This window comes from Convolutriloba macropyga, chromosome 4 (genome assembly GCF_964194025.1).
Source record: "Convolutriloba macropyga chromosome 4, txConMacr16.3, whole genome shotgun sequence".
Taxonomy (NCBI): Eukaryota; Metazoa; Xenacoelomorpha; order Acoela; family Convolutidae; genus Convolutriloba; species Convolutriloba macropyga.
Window position 1 is genome coordinate 5,133,285 of NC_134471.1, and position 23,081 is coordinate 5,156,365.

Here is a 23,081-nt window from a genome sequence, read left to right on the forward strand (position 1 = left end):
ACCCAAAAAATTACATTTCCCTACTATGATAAATTTACGGTCATAGTGGAAAAGACGGGCGCACAATATGCCTACTAAGTGGGGTGGATGTTAGTGGGGGCTATAAGGAACGCAAATCTTTGACTTTCCCTTTCTGCGTTGGTGAGGACAAATATATTTTTGGGGGGCTGCTTGTTTATCCTGTATGTACATGTATTGAAATAATATGGTTTTGTTTCATTTTATATATTTATATAACATGAATATAGTGCAACCTTGCTTTCCAACGCTTGAGTTTACCCCATTTCATCTTTCAATCACAAAGAGCATTAAAATAGTTTCATTTTTTATAGAATTTAGGGTTTCATCGAAAAAAGAACATAATTCAATTGGCCGAAACAAATAAATACATTCAATCAGTAGAAGTTTTTTAGCAGACCTATTTTTCTTATAACTTAAGGTTTCCACTTAAGAACTTCAGGAAAAGCGAATTAATGTCAATTGATCGGCCTAGATGTTTATCGGCCAATTAACCCACAGCAACATTATATTAACCCAACTAATTAAAAGGTCCGTAACAAATCCAACACTCAACTTAATATAAGTTATAAACCCTTTATCCCAAAAATCCACTTCAATGACCCGTTTCAACAACTTGTGCCTGCGCGCACAATGCATGCGTAAATATAGTTAATTATCACTTAAAACTAGTTATTACTGTTGGAATTTATAACTATAACAATTTCTTGCGTGCAGTATTGGATTGATAATTCTCGTCTTTTGTTAAAACTCTTCAATAAATTTAGTTCTATTGGATTCTGAAGAATGATTGCATTGCTTGTCATAGCTGAACTTATTTAAGGAGTAAATTACGGAATCTTTTTAGTCTGTTGAATTTTGACCAATAAGGCTCTGATTGGTGTGATTTAGCAAGCCTGATTATACTTCGATATTCTTCTTGCTCTCAATTTGCCTAATCTTTGTTTAATCGTAATGCTCTACATTAAAAGAATTAATCGTAATGCTCCTACGTCAAATTATAAGAACTGAAAAGGGGTCTTGTTTTCAATTTTGATTCATTCAAAGGTCCACTTCAAAAACAATAGAAGATTTTTACGTCTAACAAATATCTTGGCCAAAACATTTTAACTGATGATGAGACAATTGAGATCGGATTATTGCCCAATAATTCTTTGTCCTGTAGTAACTATTTTCTGAACAATATAGGTGATCATTGAAATCGAATGTTCTTCCTGACTGGAAACCAAATTGTTAGTTTTCTAATTGGTCATCTATCAAAACAAAAATACAGTAGAAAATTATTTTAAAAAATTCTGTGACATGGTATCTTCTGTAAAAATCGAGAAGCATTGTACATATCACAACTTATCTCCCCCAACGGCCCAACAACCCAAAAAGTTAATGGCCCTATTATGATAAATTTACGGTCATGGTGGACGGTAGGGGCGCACAATATGCCTACTAAATGGGGGTGGATGTGAGGGGAGGCTATAATGATCCCAAATCTTTGACTTTCTCTTTCTGAGTCGGTGAGGACACATTTTTTTGCGGGGGGGGGGGGAGGGCTGCTTGTTCATCCTATATGTACATGTATTGAAATACTATGGTTTTGTTTCATTTTATATATTTATATAACATAAATATAGTGCAACTTTCGTTTTTCAACGCTTGAGTTTTTGCTATTTCTTTTTTCAATCGCAAAAAGCTTTAAAATGGTTTCATTTTTTAATCTGATGTTAAAAGCTTCATAATTGCAAAAACTGCTGAGCCAGCGGACTATATTATGAGTCATAGCTGGAAATTCAACATTTTATTCATACGCTGTCTTTCCACGGCACCAAACTGCACTTGAATGTCTATCTGAAATTGTTCCATTATTTGAAACGCAATCGTTTGTTTTCCCAAAATTTCTCCATCTCCTAAAATAGACCGTTTCGTCACGCAGCGAACACAACACGTGTTGTTTATATTTATTTTTATACTTCAATAGCTGTCATGAATATAAGTTTGCTCTGTTTTTATTGAAGCGGCTATTTTCACTTTTTATGCATGGCTAGTCTATGTATGACTCAATGACTAAATTAGTTATAACAATATTCATTCAATTAATATATTGTTCTTATATTAAACTATAAAAAATGAGCCGTAAGTTCGAGGCGCGTTTTCAGCTTTTACGCAGCATTAAAGAATTGCATTTATAATAAATCTTTAGTTAATTAGTTAGTTATTGTCTTTACGCAGGTTAAGAATTGAACATTTAGCGAACGAAGTTAACCTTTTGAACAGATTAATCCAATTTGAAACGCAAGTTTTCAACCGTTCAAGCAAAAACAATTTGCCAGGTTATAGATTTTTGATTAATTTAATCGCTGGGGCGACTGTTATCACTAAAGTTATTAATTAATTATGTATTAATTTGTCTAGTTAATGAATAATTAATTTTTCAGAGTATATTAGCTTTTTACCAATATTTGACCTGTCAGAATCGTTCAACTACCAATTTATATTATTTAACGTTCGCCATTGCTAATTTAAATCTTATCAGCTGAAGAAAATTGCTCTATTTTGTAAACAGTGAATTTGAAATAAATTAAAATCTGGGCACAACATGCAACCCTTTTGTGACGCACGTGACTGATTCCCAGTGGTGGGTTTTCCAGGTATGTAAAAGGCAAGAACTTAAACCTCCCACATTTTGACATGAGAATTGAGTTCTGAGCTTCAAATTAACACTATAATATATATCGCATTTACAGCGAGTTCCCGCTTTGTTTACTAACCTAAACGCGGGGGTTGCCAAATTAGCCGATAGAGTGTTTAGCCGACATCTAAATAATGAGAATTTATGTCGATAGTACATCAATTGTAATGGTGGGACTATGAATGGTGGGATCAGAATTAAGCGTCGGCTAAATTTGTATTTTTTTATTGGCTTAACTCCCTTTCGACTAAAATTCCTAAACGATTGTATTGTGGCACATACAAAAAGTTTCACTATAAAGTGTAGACTGAAGAATTTTTCGGTTTCCTAAACGAAAGTGTTTGTAGGCGAAATGTTTTGCGTAACCCAAAAAGGAAAAAATTAACTTCGTGAAATTTTTGATAATGCAAAATTTTATCCCAAAAAAACTAAAGGAAGCAAACATTGAAGTTCTCAAGAAACTTCAAAAAATTCATTGCTAAATAATATCGGCCTTCAGAAATTTCGACTCGAAGTTACTGTAAGTTTTGCAATATTTGTTAAAACTTTGCAAACAGAAAGTTAGGGTGTCACCAAATAAAAGAACATTGTTCAATTTGGCCGAAACAAATAATTTCACTCAATCAGTCGAAATTTTTTTAACCAGCCCTACTTTTTTTTATGACTCAACGTTTTGTTTATGTTCATAATTTAAAATGTAGCTCAAATAATTTAAGGTAAATAAAGAATTTCAAGAAAAACTAAAGAAAAACTCTCAATTGATCGCCTAGCTGTTTATCGGCCAATTAACCCACATCAACATTATATTAACCCAACTAATAAAAAGGTCCGTAACAAAACCAACACTCAACTTAATATAAGTTATAAACCATTTATCCCAAAAATCCATTTTACTGACCCGTTTCAACAACTTGTGCCTGCGCGCACAATGCAAGCGTAAATATAGTTAATTATCACTTAAAACTAGTTATTACTGTTGGAGTTTATAACTATAACAATTTCTTACATGCAGTTTTGAATTGATAATTCTCGTGTTTTGTTAAAATTCTTTAATAAATTTAGTTCTATTGGATTCTAAAGAATGATTGCATTGCTTATCATAGCTGAACTTATTTAAGTAGTAAGTTACGCAATCTTTTTAATCTGTTGAACTTCGACCAATAAGGCTCTGGGTGATTAGGTAAGCCTGATTATAGACTTCGATCTTCTTCTTTCTGCCAATTTGCCCAATCTTTGTTTAATCTTGATGCTCTAAGATCTTTAAGTTGTCCCTCAGTGTCTATGATGCTTTTCGAACATAAGTGGGTTTTGCTAGTTGATATGAGTCACAATAATAACCCTGGATGATTAAGATATTAGTTCATTAATCTCAGGTCAGTTTAATATGGTAAGGATATTAAATGGGAACGAAGAAATTGAGAGCCGTAAAATTTTTTGGTAAAATGAGGAGTCTAGAGTTCGACCTATGAAAACCTTGGTCGAGGTACCAATGCTAAAAAATGGCTTAAAAATGTAAAAATTGCAGGATCTTTTCTGTACACGAAACCATTTCTCTAGTTTTTAATACAACAAATCAAGAATGATTCACACAACCGAACCAATGAGAATGCAGATCAACCGGAATGAACTTGCAAGAATCTTACAAGATAACCATTTATCTTGAAAAATATTACAAGATAAATAAAATATCTTTGGCAAGAAATTTGCGGATCTTATGAAATAATAATCTTTTGCAAGAATCTTGTGAATCTTAAGCGGTGAAAATAAACAATTCGCCTCTAAACACCACAAGTCTTACAAAATTTAAACGCATTTGTTTCCAATAACGCTTATTGAAACTGACTTAAATTCACAAGAATTATTGAAGTAAGTAACAGATAACGCAGTTGAATAAGAAGTTGTTGGCATGCAGGAGGTGAAAGGTTTGAACCCGTGTCACCGCTAAAAGCCGCAAATCTCACAAAAGTTCATCGCTAAGAGATGCCGGCGCTTTGCGGTAAAAAACATTTAAAGTATAGTTTTCGTCTCTTGCATACTCGGGGATAACGTAACTCTTGTCTACTATTTTGAGCATTCATTTAGCCTAATAGAGAATTGCTCGATTTCAAGCAGCAATTACGTGTAACCTAAATTGACGACTTAATTATTTTTTGAGCTCTAAAACCATTGATTGCTTTCATAATCAATAAATTTTTGAGGAAAATGTCAGTAATTAGTCACAATTAGACTTTCAATCGGTTCGATATAATTGACACGTTGATAACTATTGGCGTTATTGTATGCTTTAACCGTCGAAAACAGACAGTGAGCGTCAAGAACTACGGCACGGTATCCTGTTGATCACGTTTGCTCAAAAACTGTCTAGGAGAAACGTGATGGATATATGGATTTTGAATCTGAACTAGTTTTGATTACTGTTGCCGTTCTCGAACCTAACGCCAAGTCAACATCAGTACTGGGCACGTCTATTTGTAAATTTTGTATCAGTACTGATTCAGATCTATGATCATGTCACTTTTCACTGCTAGCAGTCCAGATGCAAGTATTAGTCAACACGTGCGCGTCTAAATATAAGTCTTGGCCTAGAAGTGATAATCGAAATTAGAGTTGCACTAAGACTTTTGAATTCTTGACCAAAACTCGATATTGGGGCTCGACAAATATTTCCGATCGAATCAGTCATTGTACTGTGAACAAACTGCATGCGGGGACTCCAATAATTTCACGATTTTTCCTCGGTTGAAAACTGAAATTTCAACGACCTGAAAATTGAATAAAAAAATGGAATTTTGTGCAAATTGCGCCCATAACAGAATGACTGACCGGAGAAAACCAACCTGTGCTTGTATGACCTCCAGAAGCAATTAAGATCTGTTGATATTAGCTTTCATGGACCCTGGGGAAATGAACTCTGAAGTCGCGGCATTTCCGAAATTTTTCAAAAGTTGATTTTGGCTGGGAAATCAGTTTGCATGTGTTGTTCAAGTCTTGACGAAGACTTGCGCTACTTGTATGACTTGCAATTAGACTTGTCCAGTTCTGATATAGCTATGCATACAAAGTCGTGCTCAGTACTGATATTGACGTGGAGTTCTGTCCGGGTTGTCGACACAAGCTTACAAATATAATCTAATCTTAAAACATGATTGTGAATAACGTTGACGAACTGATTAAATCACTCGATAAAATCTACCGATTGCAAGGTAATGTGAGAAGGGGCATAAAAGGATTTTGGTTCGGCTAATCGTATGTACTCGACTCAAGCTTTACAAAAAGATGACCACTAAATGTTATCAAAAGAAATTTATATGGTTGTTGCATATTAGATATATCTAGGATTATATAAACGAAAAGTTTTTTAGCTGCTCATAAGTCTATCAATGAGTGTTTTTAAATCTGTTTGCTTACTATGTTGCTTACATTTTCGTATATTCTAATTTTCAATACAACATGCTATAACAACCCGGTAGGTATTAAAAAAAACGAACGTTTGAATTGCGAATGCGGGATTCGAGATTGGGTTGTTTTAGTTTTTTTTTGTTGAAATTAACAACTTCAATTTAATTGATCTTACCTTGTTTTCTGTGCTCTATCTTTTTCTTTGGAAAATCGACAAAGTAAGTTTTCAGAATATTGAATTAAACCGAATAGGTTATTTATAAAAGCTTGTTGAGAAAAAGCTCAACTAACTGAATTGTAAGCAGAAAAGTATCAAGTGTCGTTTGGGCGAAGGAACATGGCCAACGGAACAAATTCTCAATTAGCTCTTGAAACACGCAAAAGCTAAATAAATTGCGTGCCAAATTGTGTTATCAATAATAAATACACTATGGTCCAGTGGCACGAAAGTAAAACAAAGCTTGAGCGGAAAGGCGCTATAAGATTAATAGATTAATAGCTGGAACATTATACTGCCTAAGGAATAATAATGGGGTAGGGCTGTTACATCACCCCGCTTAGGAAGGACATGTCCTCATGTCCCACTATTCTGTCTCCGAACCCGATGAGGACGATGAGCTCGAAGAACGCGAGCGAGGCTTCCTTTTTATTTTCTTGTTTTGTGGATTATGATTTCCCCGAAGTAATTGAGAACGCAGGGAGCGGAATTCGTTTTGGAGACCTCTGAGGTGACGACAGGTCGTTGAACAGGACTCAGAGGCAGACATAGTGTCCGTATTCACCCCTGCATTGCGGACCTTAGAGGATTTTGGCTTTTTAGGTTGTTTTTTCTCCAGCGTAACAACCTTCGCGGAGAGCAGACGATTTGCCGTCCGAGAATCATCTAGCATTTGATTCAGCTCGGAAATGCGAGCTTTTAGTTTGTCGATCTCATTGGTAGCCTGGTAAAGGTCACGCTCGTGAGCCTCACGAGATCGACGAAGTCGAATAAGTTGATCTCGAAGGTCGCGATTTTCAGCCGAGTTGTCAACAGGGATAGCGACTAGATCCGCAGGATCCAGCAGAGGCCTTCGCCTTGCATTGTAAGGATCCTGAAGGCGAACTTTCCCATTGCGGTAAAATTCAACAACCCGCAACACGGCATGCAAATTTGCTGAATACACCAAACCGTTGAGGCGTAAGGGACCGTTGCGAGGTGGACCCATAGCCTGGCGTGAATTGCTTCCTTCGAGCGGGCTGCTTCTCGAACCCGAAGCTGCTGTTGCAGAAGCAGTCTGAACGACTGGAATGTTTTTGGAAGGCGGACAAAAGATGATTGTCATTTCATCCGAAGAAGCAGATGAGCAGACATCCGTGTGCGGCTGAGGATCCCGATTTTGCGAGAGGTTTTGACGGAACTCAAGCGACTGATCACTTGCCCAGTTGCCAGTTATTCCTGTATCTGCTTGAGAGTCCATACTATCGTCCAGCAACGGAATTGCAGGCGAAGAAGCACCTGAAAGAAGATCTGTGTCCAGAAGAATATCAGGGCCTGGAGAAGCAGGCATAGTGTTGATTGACTCTGAGCTTGTCGACATCTAAAACAAGCAATGTCAATCATTTGTGTACAGAAGTGCATCAGGGCTGCTAGTGATTGATGAACGAAAAGAAAAAAAAATTTTGAATGAAGCAAAAGACAAAAATCAGAAAGCGGCAGTTTTTTTTTTCTAAGACAGAACACTATAGGCGATAAAGAGTCAACCTGTGCTTAAATTTTTGTTGTGTAGCGGGCAGAATTTAATTGTGCTGACGGATAAATTGAATCAACTATTACAGTGCGATTATCAGGGTTCCCATCAGTTTCATTGACAAGTTGGTCATGATTGACAGGCGCAGATGCGTGTATATTATTTATGTGATTTTGAAGCATCTGCGTAAAAGGCGCAATGGGGTTAAGAAGCCGGAAAACTGTCCAGAAAGGAACTCCATGAGAAAGGAGCCTAAGCGCAAATACAAGTTTCAATATATAGATAAAGAGCCCTAGAAGCGCTAAAGTTGTTAGCGTAATTACAGTGCACCTCTCGGCGTAGTACCAACCACCACTCGCAACAGATTGCAAATCAATCAAATATTTCCAAGCCGCCAAATTTTCTAGTTCTTCGGAAACGCTTGGATTAAAATGCATTAAACCAGGATGAGAATATTGGCTGCGAGGACCAAGATATACTTCTCGTCCCGAAATTGTTCGGCGCGAGTATTTTAGAACCCGAGCCTTTGCGCTCTGCCTCAAGTTCTGATAAGAAAAGAGACCAGCGGTGTGTAATGAAGGTAAGTTATCACTAAAATCTAGATGGCTGAAAACACTTAGAGATTCGGGCGTACGTGCGACCGAATAATCATCTCCATAGTGCATCCAGATGCCTTCAGACGTGCGGTACATGTAAGGTGCTATGGGATCACAAGCAGTCAAAGTATAGTTTGGATACACAACTTGTGTTATCGGATTCATGAAACGAATTTGCGTATCATTGCCCAAAAGAACAGGAACTTCCTCTGTGCAGTAGGGGAAGTCTGCAATTCGAGCTTCGACTTTAACACATTTGTGGACGTAAAGAACAGCTCCCGCTTTTTCAGCATGTATGCCTAACATGGAACCGGATCCGAGGAAGAGATTAGGATTGTCCAAGTTTGACGCTAAAGAAATGAGTCCATTTAAGATCATCTGACGCGTATTGCAAATTTCATTTTTGATGAAATTTACAATTCGTTGACGCGAAAGATGCGCGTTGACATGCACAAACTCAATTTTTGTCCCATAGACTAAGTTTGGAATTGCATCTGTGTTGTAATCTATTTCCGGAAGTTGCTCCGTTATAGGTTCAATGACAAAGTAAACACCAGAGTAGGTTGTTGGTCGGACCTTATATGAGCAAACACTAACAGTTGTGTTCAGAAGTTCTATATAAAAGACGCGGGAATCATCCCTGGAAGCAGTTTTTCCACTCAAATACATTGAATCAGCAGAAGAGATCTGAACGCCAGGATGCTCCGGAGAGAACTCAAATATTGATTTAATCTCACACTGACCGTAGAAATGCGGTAAATAGGTGATTGAGTCATGCTGAAAGTCAGAACCTGGAAAACTGCAGGACGTGGATCTTTCATTGGGATCTGTCAAGATTAAGGACCATGGAGAGCTGGTTTTGTCCAAAGTTGCGACTACTTTGCCGATGGTTAATTTTGCGTGTATAACACCAGATGCGTGAATTTTCGATCCACCTGGGGTAATCCAATCCACAGGCCAGGTGAAGTAAATTCCAGCTTTCTTGCCACCACGCATGAAAGAGTACGAATAGTCAAATACCTTGAAATTGCCAGGTTTGTATGGTCTACCATCAAACAAAAGATCCCCCTCAGTCATTTTAAAATTTTCATCTGCAAAACCTGGAAGTTTGAAATTGCGACCACTCCAAATTGCTCTGCAAACCCAAGTTTCTAATGCATAGAAAGTAGGCACTAGGCGAGAATACTCTTTTAAATACACAGAATCATCAAATCGGGCAGAATGCGCTAATCCGGTAACAGCGTAAGAAGCTTGAAACATGCAAAAACTCATTTGAATATCAACTTCGGGCGCATGAAGAACCAAACCACCAAAAGTAATGTTTTTGGTGCTTAATTTATCAGGCGTACACTGTTCACTCGGAAGAAGCGAGTAAATTTTTGTTGTGAGAACTTCCTCGATGTCATAGCCTACAAGTGTAGAGAAACTGCAATCTACTAGGCAAGTGAACAACAGCAACACTTGCTGCACAAAGAGCATCTAAACAAATCACTCAACATCACTGTCTGAATCAAAATAAGCTAAACGGAAAAATCCTGGATGCCGTGCATGATCAGCAACAGCTCTACGCGGTCGTTGAGGAACTGTTGTGGAACCTGAACCACTTTGATTTTCTGACAAAAAAACTGGCGGTGACGGAATGGCGGAACTTGTAGGGTTAGTAGTGTTTTGTAACCTATCAGAGGTAGAAGCCTGTCTTTCAGATAAATCAACCAACACAAGATCATCGTCTTCAGGGACGATGGGTTGAGGACTTGGTCTTACAGTTTGGTTGGAACGATTTCTGCGCAACCGCTGGTCTGATGGTGTAAAAGGTTTAATGCGATCGTAATGAGCAATCTGTTGTTTTTGAGTTTTGACGTCTTGTAGAACAAAATTAATTTGGTTAATAACCTTTTTCACGCAATGAGGTCCAGACCAGAAGCTCTTTAATTTAGGAGTTTGACCCTGTGAGCACACTGGTGAATGAAGAAGCACCAGGTCTCCTTCCTTATACGAAGGACCATGCTTCTTTTTGTCAAAGATAGCTTTTTGTCGGCGCATTTCCCATCCGTTTTTCTGAATTACGGACTCGAAAATGGTGGAAGATTCAACTAAACGTTGAAAAACATAATCCCGATGACCAACAATTGGAGTGGGCAATGTTGGATATAGCATATCAACAGGCATGCGCATTTCTTTCCCAAAAACTAATCGGAAAGGCGATTGACCTGTCGACTCATGAACTGCAGAACGATAGGCCATCATGAAAGATTGAAGATGAACAGACCAAACTTCATGCCGTTCTGCGCAGTACTTTGCCAACCCATCTTCCAAAGTGCGATTTATGCGTTCCACTTTTGCATTTCCTTGCGGGTGGTAAGGAGTAGATCTTGAGCTGGTTAACTGCAGCTTATTGCACATATCTGCGAAAAGGCGCGATGTGAACTGCGAACCGTTGTCACTGTGAATATATTCAGGTACACCAAATCGGGTGACCCATTGATCTAAGAAAGTGCTACAGATTGTCTCAGCCTTGATGTTCTGTAGGGGTGCAGCCTCGAACCAGCGAGTAAAACGGTCTCCAATCATTAGGATGTATTTATAAAATTTCTCATTCAACCGACTTTCTGGGAGAGGGCCAAGGATATCAACTGACACGCAAAGAAAAGGTTCATAGAATGCCCAGAGCTGCATTTCTTGCTGATGTGATTGTTTGGGATTCTTTCGTTTTTGACAAGTTGCACAACCTGAGATCCAGGAGTCCACATCATTTTTCAATCCTGGCCAGTAAAATCGCTGACGTACCCGATCAAGAGTTTTCTTATTGCCTAAATGTCCTGAAGCAGGTGAATCATGCAACTGAAGAAGAACTTTTTGAACCTGGTTAAGTGGAACGCAACACTGATGGAAAAGTGTAGATCCATCCAGTTGTTGAAATAGCCGGTACAAAACACCATCAATAATTTTCAATGTCTCGAATTGCTGCCAGTAACACTGCAAAGCAGATGGTCTACCAAACATTAAGGATCGAGGTGGTTTCTCACCTGTTCGACACCATGATTTGACTACAGACAGAGTTTTATCCTGATCTTGCGTTTCTGAAAAGTGCGGAGACGAAGAAACAGATGTGACAGAAGTAGCAGATAAATTCAAAGGTGGTAATCTGGAAAGAGCATCAGCATTTGCAATAGTTTTTCCAGGCCGATGGACAATTTCAAAATTGAACATACTTAATTTTTCTAGCCAACGCGCTACTATTGCATCAGGCTCTTTGAACGAATAGAGCCAAACGAGGGCGCGATGGTCAGTAATTATCTGAAATTTTTGCCCAAGAAGAAATTCTTTGAAGTATGATGTGAAGAACACCACAGCAAAGAGTTCACGTTTCGTAGCCGAGTAGTTTCTTTGACCTTTTTGCAGCACTTTGCTAGCATATGCAATAACCTTTTCACCATTTTTCTGTTTTTGAGATAGCACTGCGCCAATTCCAGTAAGCGATGCGTCAGTACAGAGAACGAATTGATCCTTTTCATTTGGAAAACCTAAGATTGGAGCGGATACTAGCGCTGTTTTCAATTTCTCGAAAGCTTTTTGGCAGTCTGCTGTCCAATGGAACGTTGTTGTTTTATTCATCAATTGGTACAGAGGGTTCGCAATCAAACCAAAATTGAGAACAAACTTTCTATAGAAGCCAACAAGGCCCATGAACGATCTTAACTGACGAATAGTTTGTGGAACTGGGTATTTCTCCACAGCTGCTATTTTAGCAGGATCAGTGTGTATCCCGTCAGCAGAGACTACATGACCCAGAAATACTAACTTCGTTTGGAATAAGGAACATTTGGCAGGTGAAATTTTCAAATTTGCTTCCCGTATGCGTTGGAACACAAGTTGAAGACGATGTATGTGTTCCTCGAAAGAACGACCAAAGACTATAATATCATCAAGATAAACCAGGACAATTTCATATGTCAACCCTGATAAAACAATTTCCATTAGTCTTTGAAATGCTCCAGGGGCATTGCAAAGACCCATTGGCATCCGTTTCCACTGATACAGTCCAAACGGCGTAATGAAAGAAGTAAGGTGTCGATCTTCTTCATCAATCTCCATTTGATGAAATCCACTGCAAAGGTCGAGGCTAGAGAAGAAAATGCTTCCCTCGAGATTATTTAGAATATCTGATATGCGCGGAAGAGGCCACGATGTTTTGACTGTTTGGGCATTTAGTTTCCGATAGTCAATAACAAGACGATATGACCCGTCACGTTTCGGAACTAACACGGTTGGAGCTGCCCACTCGGAATGAGTAGGAGATATGAGATCTTTTTCTTGGAGTTTGGTTATCTTATCCTTGAGATCTTTTCTTTTAGAAGGATTCATTGATCTGTATGGCACTCGGCTAGGCTGGGCGTCATCTTTCAACTGAATACGCAGTTTATGCAAATTACATGAGCCTAGATCCCATTTGTCGGTAGCAAACACGTCTGCAAACTGCTTGAGTAGACTAAAAGCGTCCTTTTGTTGTTTTTTAGTGAGAGTGCTGAACTTTGATTTAAACAACTGCATCAAAGTTTCAGCTGAATTGATGTCAACAGCATTGAAACCAACAGTTTGAAGGACAGTCTCGTTGTAGGGTAAGATTTGCGCAATAGTTTGCGAAGGATATAAAGTTACGGAATTACAAGTAGGGTTAAGTACTCTTAGCCAAAATTCATTTTGAGAAACTGTTACAAGAGACGAGGCCACTAAAAGGGAGTTTAAACTGGTGAAACCTACGTGGGGCTCAACCAAACCCACAGTCGCGTCAGACGAAGTACGCGAACTGCTTGAAGAAAACTTATGCGCATGATGTGACTTTAGATTACATTTTACGAGTGCTTCACTTCGAGGTGGAATAAGGAAACGCGAAGTTACAGAACAAAGCGAAGTCTCAGTTGTCGGAGAATTATCCTCAAACCACTGAGACAACGGACTGATACATTCCAGTACTGCGTCACCTACATCTAATAAACCCCGAGAGAAGTCTACTGCACATTTTTGTTTGTGTAGGAGATCAAAACCGACCACACAAGGAACACTGAGGTGGGCACAAATGTAAAATTTGAAAGAAAACATGGGACCATTTTTAAACCAACGACATGGAAGCAAGCACATACCCTTAAATTGAAGCATAGAGCCATTTATGGCGGATGCTTGGATATCAGATGCTTCCAATGTAAGCGAAGGGCTAAAGTTGCTGAACTTGCCAAAAACATCGGCACGAATTACACTAATTGAAGCACCTGAATCAATCAGGGCAGGCAGTATATTATCGGCGATTATTATTTTGGAAAGAAGCGACTGTATGCCAAAAATACGCTTGTTTTGTGCCATGGGTTATTAAAAATGGAGAACAAACTCTTTCAAGGTGGACTATGGCGATAGAAGAAGCTATCGGTTAGAGTATGGTTTTGACTCTGGGCAATTACGTCGCTGATGTTGAGAAGAACCACAGTTCCAACAATTTTTGCAATTATTTTTAGTATGACCTTTACGATTACAACCATAACAAATAGTGGGTCCGGTGAACCTGACTTTTCTTTCATTACTGATTGAACGACTGTGTGAATTGTCAAGAAACGTTTTTCGCGGAGAGGAAGATTGACGACGTTCTCCGTGTTGCGATGGGCTACGAGAGAAAGTAGGTGACTTGCGTTTGTTAAACGGAGACAATCTGTAAGGAGAGTTGCTCCTGCGACCCGATTTTTTGTTCATCGGACGAGAACGTGGTTGGTAACTAACTTGTCCGGCCATGAGTTTATCAACTTTACGCGAAAGTGCTTCAATGGAACTCACAGAAGTAGATGAAGGCGCAGTCTCATTTGCATTTGCTTCAAGACGGTAAATTGCGTCGAAGTGGAGTGCTGATTCTAAGGCCGCGTTAATGTCAGCCGGCTTGTTCTTTCTTAACTCTACCCTTACATGAATATTGTGAAGGCCATCAATGAAAGATTGAAGCACAATATGGTCTCTGATTGCCTGCGTGTCTTGGGGATAAGCCTTATTAGCTAGAAGTTTGAGCTCAGCTAAAAATTCACTTACTTTTTCGGACTCGCCTTGAATACGTTTTGCAAGGGATGACCGAAAAAATTCAGGAGGTTCCTGATATTGGCGCAAAAATTGCTTTTTAAGCTCTGAATAATCATTTTTTGTTGCGTCATCTAATGACTGATAAAATTCGATAGCACTGCCTCGTAAGCGCAAGGGAAAAATAGTATGACGCTTATCAATGTAAACCTGTTGACCAGCGCTGTCGTGTTGCGGAGTTCCATCACTATTGAATGCTTTTTTTAGCCAATTTTGTAACGAACTCAAGAGTTCGAATTGTGTTATATAGGCCTGAATATCACTTGTTCCGTTAAAAGGCTCCGGTAGAAGAAGTTTAGCTTCCAGAGCTGCGTCAGCCATTTGTTATTAATTACATGGAAATAAAAAATGCTGCACAAAGTTCCAACCTTGCGATTGGACCGGCAAGTCAGATATCGGTTGTTCAAAATTGTGGGGACCAGAAAAAGCTGGCCTCTAAGAGATAACAGAAAAGAACGCAGAGACTTTTTTTTAACTTAGGATTTCAGGTCTCTCGTCTTAAGTTATGTATCGTTGAGGTTGCCGTAGCAGCCGCCGAAACCTCCCTTGCTAAGCCCCTTAGTCTTACTACGTGGGACCTACAAACACTGGGAATGTAGAAGCTGCGGAAGCAAGGAGCGTCTATTTTCCGATAAATCGGATAACGCTTGAGAAGCCTCTGAAATCAGTACCTATTTGTCAAAGCGTTCTAAAGTTAAAGGCAATTATTGCTCATCTAAGAAAAAGAACAACCGTTATCTGTCAAGCAGATCACAAAAACGACCGAATATTTGAGTTATTTTTCTCTTTTTTTTTTTTTTTGAAAAGAAGGTAAAGAAAAAGCAGATGTTCCTGAAAATTGCAGGATAGCTTATTTTGGAAAAAAAATCCCACTCCTGTCACCAATATAACAACCCGGTAGGTATTAAAAAAAACGAACGTTTGAATTGCGAATGCGGGATTCGAGATTGGGTTGTTTTAGTTTTTTTTTGTTGAAATTAACAACTTCAATTTAATTGATCTTACCTTGTTTTCTGTGCTCTATCTTTTTCTTTGGAAAATCGACAAAGTAAGTTTTCAGAATATTGAATTAAACTGAATAGGTTATTTATAAAAGCTTGTTGAGAAAAAGCTCAACTAACTGAATTGTAAGCAGAAAAGTATCAAGTGTCGTTTGGGCGAAGGAACATGGCCAACGGAACAAATTCTCAATTAGCTCTTGAAACACGCAAAAGCTAAATAAATTGCGTGCCAAATTGTGTTATCAATAATAAATACACTATGGTCCAGTGGCACGAAAGTAAAACAAAGCTTGAGCGGAAAGGCGCTATAAGATTAATAGCTGGAACATTATACTGCCTAAGGAATAATAATGGGGTAGGGCTGTTACAATGCATACTTTTTCTAGCAGCATTGTGTTCCTCTTTACGGCACAGCATAACCAACAATAACAGCGTTTTTTTTTGTAATATATCTCCCTAAAGTGGCGTAAGACGTTTGGAGTTTTTTTGCATTTTTTATTTGCAATCTTTGATAAATCTAAGGCCGTTTTTGGTACCATAGCAAGAGCAAGCGAAAGTTTGAGCATTCTGGATTGGACGTAAGTACTTTTAGTAGGACTACTCAACCCCAGCTTGCCGAATGAAATTAGATATGCAAAGACCGTACAGTACCGCATGAAAAAACGATCTGAACTAAAATTGGCTTCGAAAAACCATTACCTGTTCATCATCGGATAACCATTGTTTGGAAATTGGGTGGTCATTTTTTGTCGACACCTTTGTAAATTTTTTATTGCTTTTCGTTCCGAAAATATATCCCGCGTGAAACGTCTCTCTTTTCTGTCATTCTGTCTTTTTTTATTTTCCCCCGAGATTTTTCAGTTCTCGATTTCGCATACATAGCGGTATTTTTAGATAAGGAGAAACGTTTTCGTCTGCTGTTCTGTTCTAAAGTGTCCACCCAATTTCTGCTGCTTTAAGTGTCTAAAGCTTGCTACTTCATTTTAAAGAAAATGTTATATTATTTGTTGACTATGATTTTGTGAAGGCAATTCATGATTAGATCATATTACTAATCAAGTTTTCCAAAGTTTAAGAAATGAATCAAAAAGTTTTTCAATCGAAGTTATTTTTGTTATTTCTGTTGTTATAATTGTTGTTAAATTGAAAAATGTTTGTTGGGCAAATGTGTTTCAGATTCTCCCTTATTTTATTTTTTCAATTGCAGAAAACTCGGGTTGTTCATTTGTCTGTCAAAATTTTGACGTCTGTATTGTTTGTACCAACTAATGTTGTTTTTTTATAATTGTTTTCCAATAATTTGTTACTTCGTGCTCAAAAATAATTGATTAGATTTTCAAAATCCACCAGGCAAATTGAAGAAAAACTGAGTTACTCATTTAGCAATTAACTTTTTTCTTCTATTCTGTGACTAAGTGAGAATAGATAATTAGCAATAGACCGCTCTGAAGTAAGAAGTGAATATAGGTCTAGCAAAATTGCGTCACTAAACTTCTAAAAAGATGTAATGCTATTTTATGCAGGATCTGATTTGAGAGTAAAAAAAGTCTGAGCGGTCGATCTAGATTAAATAAGGATATATTTCCAAATTTCAGTTTCCTGGCTTCCAGATCTTAATCATACCTCCAAAACAACTGATATCATTTTGTGGAGCGCTTTCGTGTTCACAACTGCTATTTTGTAACAATAATTTCTATAACTTATTGAACAGGACGCTTCAATATATTTTTTTCTAATCTTAATCAATCTATTCTTTGAGTTTATATCGCTTTTACTTGCGCTAGTTGTACATGAACTGATGTCTCTAGCGGTTTCGAGTTTAATTTTGTAAGTAGATCGAGTCATAAAGCAAACTGCGAATAACCGACAGACCTTTGATACCATGTAGCGAGTCGGTTGTACTACAAGTTAGCAAACACCTTAATCTTGACTGATTCAAACATTTCCAACCCTATCTAAATTACACCACTTCGGTGTGATTGCATAAGATCAAAGGGTTACAAGACCGCAGCAGTGTAACGGCCTCCTTGTAAGCAGGAAATGTTGAAATTACTGATAAAAGATAGTGTATTTTATTTGGGTTGTACTTTGCGCTGTCGGGTTTTTCAATACCTACGCTTATGGTGTCGTATGGCTTTCCACAAAGTAAAATAAAAGAGGTAAATTTAAATTTAAAAAAATTTAATTTACCTTAACAGTATAGGTAAATTTTACTTAATTTTTTTCATTTATTTGAAAGTGCCTAAGTTTTAGAAGTCTTTACAGAATCACTCTAGCTGGTGGTCTCATAAGGTTCAAAAACAACCTTAAAATCCATAAAACAATCTACAAATTCAAAAAACAACCTAAAAGTTCAAAAAACAATCTAAAAATTCAAAAAACAGCCCAAAAATTCAGAAAACAACCTAAATACTCATAAGACAACCTAAAATTTCAAAAAACCTAAAAATTCAAAAAACAACATTGAAAATTCAAAAAACACAAAAATTCCAAAAAGACAACCTAAAAATTCAAAAAACACTAAACATTAAAAAAAACAACCTAAAAATTCAAAGAACAACCTATAAATACTCAAAAGATAACCTAAATTTTCAAAAATAACCCTAAGATTCAAAAAACACTAAAAATTCAAAAATACAACCTAAAAATTCAAAAACATAAAAACTCAAAGAAAAAACAACCTTAAATTTCAAAAGACAATCTAAGGCAGACCCGGTTTGGGCTCCTTTTAGAGCCTTAAGGTATAAAGAGTTAGGGCTACTTATTTCTGCGCGCGAATTAGGCTTACCTAGTTCTCTCAGACTAACCGACTCTGTGAAACACTTAAGATAAACTTCAATTATTACGGGGATAATATAATAAAACACCGGAGTCAAAGGTATACACATCGTGCACTATCTAATAGACTGACTATGAATAGTAGAGTTAGCGCTATACAAAAGAGAATAATGTCTTCTCAGTCTCTGATTGGCTAGAGGCGCACATCCAGTATTTCAACTGCTACAAATCTAAGATTTTTTTAAAAAAAAAACAACCTAAAAATTCAAAAGAGAACATAATAAATTGGAAGCTTGGATAACAAACCACATTTTTGGTCTATCTCTAGGGTTGCATAAACTATTTGGCCACTGTAAAATTCAAATGATCTTGTACTACATTGTTTCAATTTCCTGCCGAATCTTTTAATGGTCGCCACCAACTATGCTGTTTCACATCAACAGTGTTTCGAAAATACAGTCACAGAGCAGACAAATTTGGGAGTGACCAAATAGTATGGGGGATATAAGCTTAAACATGTTTTTAAAAATAAAAGTTTCTTATAATTTTTGTAATTTAATCCCCCGCTAGAGCATACGCATAATTGTTTACATTTTTTTTTTCAAAAATGCCCCTGTTGTCTAACATTTTAATGATTTGTTTTCCTGTCGTGTCTACATAACTCTACAAACTGTTATTCTCACTGAAAGTTTTAGGGCTATTATACACCTGCTAGCAGATACACAAATTGCAGTTTTCGAAGTTTTTGCTGAAAACCTTCAAATATTTTTTCAATCGCGGAACTGTTAGGCGCTCCAACGGAACAGTGAATGATAATAAATAAAGATTGCTTGGCAAGTATTAATATTTTTTCTGGCTGATCGTTTTCGAAAAAAGAAAAACGCAAAAAATCTTTATTGCGAAAGTAAAAAACGAAAAAATAAACAAAAGTTACCGATGGTTACTTAAAGATCCAATAAAAATTTATAACGTTTCTAAGTAAATAACAATAAATACCATCATTTATTGTTATTGCCGAAGTAGAAAAACGAATTAGTGGGCGCTTAAACTACCTAGCATGAAACTTGCAGAAGTTTTTGGGGGGTGATTAAACCTATTTTCCCCCTATGTATATCCCACCCCTCCCCTCCTCAATTTGATCACGTGAACAACAAAATTGATCTATGTACTTATAAACTTTGTTCGATATCATTAATTAAGGTTCAAATTTCAGTTGAACCTAAGATGGTAAATCGGATCTTCAACTTTCACATCACCCGAGAGAAAGAATAGCACAGCTAGCTAGCCCAACTAGGATAGCGTGACACGATTTGAACTCTTTTGTGAAAAGATCGTTTAGCAAACTGTCTCTTGATGTTTGTTAACAGCAATCAACTTCAACCTCACAGTAATAATGGCTAATTTGGAAATGAGACTCAAAACTATCAACCTACCATTTAGAAGAGGGTTAAATAAATAGACACATCAAACCGACCCTCACCCCCCCCCCCCCCCCCCCCCCTCGCGACCCACTGTTAACGCACCCACCAACCCACATAAATATACCTATTTCGTCATGTGGTTAACTTGTTAACTTTAGATGTATTACTAACTTTACCGATTTAGCGAGTTATAAATTTGTAACATCATTTGTTTCAGCAAACGAAAGTCGAACAAAACCGAATTTCAAAATAACAGAAATGATTTTGCAACGCGTATTTGTTCGTGGAAAGAAGCCAATTTATTGAAAAATTATTCCTTATTTTTATAATTTTAATTCGACGGACCCAATGAGTCAAAAAACGCTCGAAATCAGCTAAAAATTTGGCGAAACGTCACAAATTAGATTTGTTTTCGAAAATACAATTTGACAGTCACGAAAGTTGATAGGAAATTTGAAAAACTTTTGTCGGCTAATTTTTGCTTCGACTTATTGACCGAAAAAGCTTTTAAAACCATCATTCGATTCAACTCGACATACAAACATAGCTAAACTCGCGTTTGGTGCTCCGAAATCTTCAGTGCAAAAGATCTGAATCGAGTGCAGAATCTAAATCAGCAATTAGAGATCTATTTATTCGTTGTTTTACCATCTAGCGATTAAATATTACCCGACAACCGTAGGATCAAATAAGTAAATCTTCTAAACTTTGTCTTCAAAACACAAATTTTGGGCCTTATTTTACTGACTGGAATTTTCTTAGCTTGCAAAGATTTTCTCTACGTCTTTATTAAGTTTGAAATTCGTCTTGAGATCTTGAAAATATTCTCTTAGCTTGTAAAGAATTTCTCTAAGACATCAATTTTGAAATTATTTTGAAATCTTACCCTTCCAAATTTTTAATTTTCATTGTTATTGTATTGCGGGCTTATATTCCGTTTTCTTACGATTTAAAACCGACCATTTATCAGTTATAATCCAGAGGTTATTATTTAGTTATCAATAACAAAAATTTTCGAATTAACTTTCTGAAAATGTTTGATACTTCCGAATATTTGATTCTTTTGCACGGCGAAACCTACACGTTACTGAAAGACGACCTTCAAAAATATTTCAGCCTTAAAGGGTTTCAAGTTCAGCGAACCCTAACACGCACAGTCGAATTATACCAATCGCCCCTAACTAGAAAATACCTGCCCGTTGAACTCAAGCTAAAACGTGAAGAAACGAGCCAATGTGTAATTGTGAAGAAATACGACGAAAAAATTCTCAACACCACAAACGAAAAAGAATATCATAGAATGTTGCTCATTTTAAGTTGGTCTCCTTCGAGTAATTCACGTCTCGCTAGTTTGATCACAAAGTTACGAGCGAATCGAAGCAGCTTTCCAGGGGGCGAAATTGTGGTGAAAATAACCCAAGCTCAAAAACCCGAAACTAAAATTCACCTCAAAAGTCAGTTTCCCGATATTGATATATTCAGAGACGATAGAGAGCTATTTGCATTTTTTGACGAAATATTTGATTTATAATAATTAGTGCATAATTTATTTTACTGGTTGCCATAAATAGTTATAACTATGATTCAGAACTTATATGTGACTAAGAATTAGATGTGAGCCTCCGTTCATCCCCCACCCCCACCCACCCGCTGAAGAGGAAAAAAAACAAAAAATTGTTGTGGAGTCCTCACATGAGAGCGTTCAGTTATTAAAAAAATATAATTGAGTTGATCTCAAAAAAACAAATTTTTTAAAAAAAAGTAGAGGAGTAAATTTTGGCGATGCAGTAATTTCTATCCCACGTTTTTTCACCCCAATACTTTCTTTCCACTATCATTTAACCCCAATTAATTCACCTGTCTGCCGCAGTTCACCCCGATTTTTATTCATCATATACTTGGTTCTGTCAACATTTAAAATAAGGCATGCCTAAAATAAGGTCCGGGGGTAACTAGGCTTTAGATTAATACCCTGACTTAGGTATACGTAGGGTATGGTGAAAGAATATTCGGGTGAAAAATGAGGGGGGGGGGTTAAAATTGATTTAGGGGTGAAATAAAACTTGAACGGCGACAAACTTATGAAATAAGATGTTCTTTTAATTTTAATTATGTTCTGCTTTAGTTGCCTTTATTGTTTCAGTTGCTCTCAAAAATGGTGCTTGAAGCTTTATAAAGATTAGACTCTTATCCTCAATTTAGACACATTTTTTCTTACTCTCTATTCTTTTCCATTTTGCAACTCAAATTTATCAGATGATGTAAAACTGCCTTTTATAATTATAATGCCTTTTCTGTTTATCAATAGATAATGTCAAACTGCATCTTATTTTTCGACACTCCTGAATTTAATTTCAATTTTCATGAACAGTGAACTATTTGAGCGTTTTGAATACTTTCGGACAATAAAGTTAATGATGTAACATTCTGTGAACAAAAGCAATCAAGCAGCAAAAAAGTTTCAAATGCGGGTCTTAAGAACGATTGAGGTATACGGTCCGTTTTCAGGTTCCAACAAATGGCTAATTGTTGTGTTTAAAAAATATAAAAGAAAATAATCGATTCGCAAATGAAACATAGATTTCTTAGCAACAATTGAGGACAACGCGGATCGCTAAGCTGCATTTAATCAGGTTAAGATCAAATTTTGAAACCAATTTTTTTTCAATTGGGGAATGAGAAAAACATAGCCAGTAGATTACGGAAAATTTTTTAAAAACAGAATTGCGTGCGGTAGAAAATATAGAAACAGATAAAGCAATCAGTTGATGATGTTATTGATGCTGCTTTAAATAAGAAAATAAAAACTGCTATCGCTCGTACAAACCCATAGCTCAGAAACCTTATTAGCGACTTGTCTTTCACATCGGTGTTTTTAACTTAAAACCAATTTAGTTGTACCGACCACCACTTTAGTGGGGAGGGAGGAACTATCAACTGGGTTTTTTTTGTTCAGTCATTTTTGGCCGACCGATATTCATCGTATAGAATTGTGAGTGGTATCACTAAAAAACCAGTCCAGCGTAGAATACGGAATTAAAAAGATTTTTTCGATTTTCTTGTATTACAGGAAGTTATCGAGGTTTAAAGTTTTGTGAACATTCGACTGTTTTTGTTCAGATTTTCAGTAATTTTTGCTAAAAGTTGGCACAATTTTGCTAATATAATTCAAAACAAGTTAAAATTTTTAACGGCAGAGTGTTTTTGTCACCGTTAGAGATAGAAGAGCGTTGCTGAATTGTTTGAGTGAAATTTTTTTTGGCGAAAATTTTTGATAAAAGTTTCAAAATTCAAACTTTTTTCATTAAAAATGGCAAAAAATATGCTTCTTTGGTCCACTTTGTTAA

General features: G+C 36.9%; 1 protein-coding gene and 1 long non-coding RNA gene across 3 annotated transcripts in view; one reads left to right on the plus strand and one right to left on the minus strand.

The window, feature by feature from the left end:
• Nucleotides 1–23,081, minus strand: part of LOC142337957 (dynein axonemal heavy chain 5-like) — a 428,573-nt gene that overhangs the window by 165,765 nt on the left and 239,727 nt on the right. The gene's annotated exons all lie outside the window — the stretch shown is intronic.
• Nucleotides 1,570–22,157, plus strand: LOC142337426 (uncharacterized). 2 transcript variants are annotated; one of them, XR_012758948.1, is made up of 2 exons: nt 1,570–2,660; nt 19,952–22,157. It is a non-coding gene; the product is annotated as an uncharacterized LOC142337426 (long non-coding RNA). The 2 variants fall into 2 exon arrangements; XR_012758949.1 differs by lacking the exon at nt 1,570–2,660 and adding an exon at nt 3,644–3,881.